At 34.3% G+C, this 4,535-nt stretch overlaps 1 pseudogene; it reads right to left on the reverse strand.

Moving 5' to 3' along the window:
* Window positions 1-1,286: 1,286 nt before the first annotated feature.
* LOC149095556 (uncharacterized) lies at window positions 1,287-4,228 on the reverse strand (annotated as a pseudogene).
* Window positions 4,229-4,535: the final 307 nt, after the last annotated feature.

Raw genomic sequence — 4,535 nt, forward strand, 5'->3', positions numbered from 1 at the left:
TGTGAAGTATAATCATTTGAATAAGAAAAAAGTCAAATCAATAAACCGCTCCGATGGGACGATTATGATTTTCAAAAGTTTATCCAGTGCTGGAAAAAAGCTTCATGCTAGTGCTGGTTCAGTGAAAATGACTTGCGATAAAAAATATGGCTATAAATATGCCTTTTCAAAGTTAGACGGCTCCAAGTATTCATTTGAATATATGGCTTTATATAAAATATACATATAGCCAGAAACAATAATATTTTTGGCTATCATAATAGCAAAAGCAGATATGGCAAAAATAACACATCTGATAGACGATCTATCTGTATATATAGGCTATACTATTTTCACCACAACCAAGTAATGTCGCTAATATACATTACTCGATGAACGTTTATATTTTCAGCACATCCTTTAGTGGTACCCAACTGTTGAAATCATCACTGTATCTCTTCCACTTTACTAACGCTTGCTTCTTCTTATGATTTCTCCTTATGATTTTTTCAATTCTGAATATATCCTGTTTGGCTTTTAACAGCTCAGGGTCATAAAAACTGCCTGTTATCTCTTCACCGTGGAGATCTTTTAATTTGTAAGTGACTGGATTCGCATATTGGATCTTATCAATTGTAAATACTTCCTCAGTCCAATTAGGGGTATATCCTTTGTCGAATACTTTTCTCTTGCCTTTGCTTATTCTAACCTTATCAACTTCGGTTTTGATGATGGTTCTGTATTACTATTCAGATTAAAGTATACAATTCCTTCATTTTTTCCTGACTAGCTTCAACAGGTGTCATTTTTATTGAACCATGTTTGGTGTTATTATACTGTTCTAATATTTTGGGTAGAATATCCAAATACTGATTACTGTATTACCCCAAATAGTAAACTGCTTCCACATTTTGGTTTTTATTGTTTTATTCCATCTTTCACAATGATTTTTCTTCATTTACCGTGGAATACAGTGTTATGTTATTCTTATCCAACAAGTCCTTCAAATGCTTGTTATAATAATCTTTACCCTCATCAGTCCATAAGTACTCAGGTTTTCTTCCCTCTCTGATAATGGATTTGAATGCTTCAGTTACAGATTCACCTTTTTTATTCTTCAACGGTACAATCCAACCGTATTTACTAAACGCATCTAAAACCATCAGAAGATATCTGTAGCCCTTGTTCCACTTGCTGAACTGCTGCATTTCAACTAAATCAGAACACCATATTTCATCAATATGATTGACTGTTACACGCCGTCGAGTAAAGTTACGTTTTACTGGTTTGTGTAATTCATCAGCTAATTTTTCTTGCCAGTTCACTTCACTCGACGGATTCTTCCGTTTTTTGATACCCCAAGACCCAGTTTCTGTTTTTTATCGATCAATCAAGAATCGTGCTGTTGATCCCCTCTTTGGCATTTCACCATATGGTATTTCATCCAGTGATGAAACCATTTGCCAATCACAATCACCTTTGTTTTTTTTTCCCATATCATAACAAATATCGTGATCAGCAGCTATCTCATCCACCTTATTACACGGTTGTACGTACCATTTGAGAACTCACCGGTGCATGGGTTGTATTCTAATTGCTTATTCAATGGATTATATGGTCCCATTTATTTGTACTTTCCTGGTGTCCATCCAGCCTTTGGTTTTGGTATTTTGCCAATCGCTTTTTGGATATCAATTGCACTTCCTTTGTACATGTCAGCATCAAGATCCATTCTGTCAGTTTTATATTTGTAATTTGGTCTCACTTTGGTTGATAATTAATTAATTGCTTCAGATCCAACTTTTTGAATAACAGGAGTTGCTTTCTTAATTCCCCAATCAATCGCTTGCAAGGTTTTCTTTGCTATGGTAGGTGCAAAAGTACGACCTAAACTTAATATGCTTGTCAACAGACTACCTCGAACCTCGTTTCTGATATTAGTCTTAGCAAGTTTGATGTCCAATCCTTTATTCAGCTGTTTATTCTTGTGCAATCGTTTCGGCACATTTTGTGCAACGTACAAAACGTCATTTCCAGTTAGTGCATCTTTTGAAAGCCTGAGAACAATGGTTTCACGCTTATGAAATGCACTAGCAAGATTCTTTTTCTGATTTGGTGATAATTTCACCCTTATTTCAAATAATTGCGTCATATATTATATAGATTATATAAAATATGTATTTTGAAAAACATCCTCGTATTGAGGAATAACTAACTAACTTCTATCTTTGCTATTCTATTTATTTACACAATAACTAACTCATTACCAATTTTGTTAATCACAACCAGCATCTCTTCGTAAAAGACAATTGCGTCAACATTGAATGCAGCTGCTGGAGCAGCATTTATTTTGTATCTGAAAATTAACTGTTTGGGATCCCTTGTAACTTTTTCTGTTTGGTTTGTTAAATCAAAATATATCATACCATAAAGACCATTAAAATTTGCAAGATTCAGTTGTGTACCAGTATTAAAATCATTTCTTCTTGCAGCATAAGACAAATCGTTAAAAATTCTCACCTTAGTTTCTGTATCATACTCAGTTTCTGGATAAAATATTCCACTTCCATATTCTAATGTACATGTCGTCAGATAACTATTAGCATCAGCGGCATTCAATTTATAAGTATCAAATAAGTAAGGATTTTCTGCCACGACATTTGTTTTATTTCTTTGGAGATATACAAATATATGTTTAACATAATCCACACTTGCTGAAATCTGATCAAAACCACTTGCTTGTGCTGGAGCGGACATTTGATAGACGATCTCAGATAGGACCATTTAGTTTCTTTCAAAAATGAGCTGACAAAATTGTCATATAGACTATCTTTTGGAATTAATTTGGGCACCCATAATAGAAAACGATTAATGGCGACTCTTCCATCATCGGCAGCATCTGCTTTTTGAATTAGCTCATCATCATTCTGAAGTGTTATATTGAATTGTAATTGCATTGGTATTAGCATCTTATCTTCTAACACTTCGAAGAATGAATATCTATTGACAGGAATAATAACATTGACATCAGCATTTCCCACTGTTAACCTTCGTCTTGCTTCAAATCCTGCATTCTGATTAGCATTAGCAATCTGATGGCTAGTATCCAAATACCAAAGACCGTTTTTTGCAACTGATCTGCTGAAATCATCAGAATACTCCAATAGATTCTTCACAAAACTGACCTTGTGGAGATTATCTGTATCATCTACGATTTTACCAGCAGATTTGATCATCAGATGATTGATGAAAGAGTGTGAGCCATTGATGACCGTAATTCTATCACCTCCACCATAAGCTGTTCCATCAGCGAGTTTTGGTACTTGAAACAGAATTTTTAAAATAAGCATTATACCAATCGTAAAACGCTGATCTGTCATTGATTGTAAATTTGTATCCATTTTTATCTTGGTGTTCACCATTAGCTGGTGCTCTGATTGCATCATCTGACTGGTATCTTACAAACTCATTTCGTTGTAACATTTCACTTGATCTAAAAGCCATTATACTATTAGTTTAGATAAAAATTCGTGTTTTATAATATTTGACCAAGTATTGGAATTGAGTTGAATGGACTGTTTTTCCGAGCAGTAGTCCCTTTCCTTTCCTTTTCCTTACACCTTCTCCTGATATTAAACGATTCAATATTATATCTCTACTTTCTTCTTTTATCGTTGGAAGTGTTGCTGTTTTTTGTTTCACACCTCTTAGTCGTTTCATCATCAGATCACCTGATTTCTCTGCTGCTTTTTTTACCCAAACGCTCACCAGCGTGTTCTACTCCGGCCAGATCTTATTGCTTTTTTCGCGATTGGTTTGGCAACATTTTGGAATACAGATGATGCTATACTTCTTATCGGTTTGAATATATTGTCAACAATCAAACCGTTTCGTTTGTGTTTTTACACAAATTTACCCATTTGAGGATGGTAAAATCTTTTGAATTCATACGATTTCATATAAATAAATTCGACAATTCTTTTCAACAGTAAGCTAAAAGCTGTATCTGCGCCATTAAGATTTATCTGTCGTCTTTTGCCATCGGTTATATATATTCTCATTCTCGAAATGGTGTTCTTATTCACAGGATTAAATGTGACTTTTTGCGGTTCCATAGTGAAACTAAATGACGGTTTGAGGATACTGGTTGAGAAAGATTAAATTATATCTGTATCTCCTCCATTAACAAGGCTGATATTAACCAAATCACAGTGTATGTTTAGCATTTCTGTATCTTGACTTAAATCAGGCATTCGTGACCCATAATTTTCAGCATCTTTAAGAAAGCCATCGAGCTCGTGAAAATTTGATTGGGTGAGATCTAGTTGGTAGCCTGTTTTCAATTTTATTAATGCTCTGTAGGTGGAGTACTGAAATTTTAAAATTATTGGATGTTTATCAAGATCATCACCATCTTTTTTATCATCGTCATCATCTTTTTGTCAGACTGGTCATAAATTGAATATTAACGGTGGAACTTCCATGAATATGTGGATTTAGATATGGGGAACAACAAAATAATAAACATTACACCTGGCAGCGACAACAATGATGCA

Source organism: Orbicella faveolata, unplaced genomic scaffold (assembly GCF_042242905.1).
Source record: "Orbicella faveolata isolate gen_17 unplaced genomic scaffold, um_ofav_v1 contig_50, whole genome shotgun sequence".
NCBI lineage: Eukaryota > Metazoa > Cnidaria > Anthozoa > Scleractinia > Merulinidae > Orbicella > Orbicella faveolata.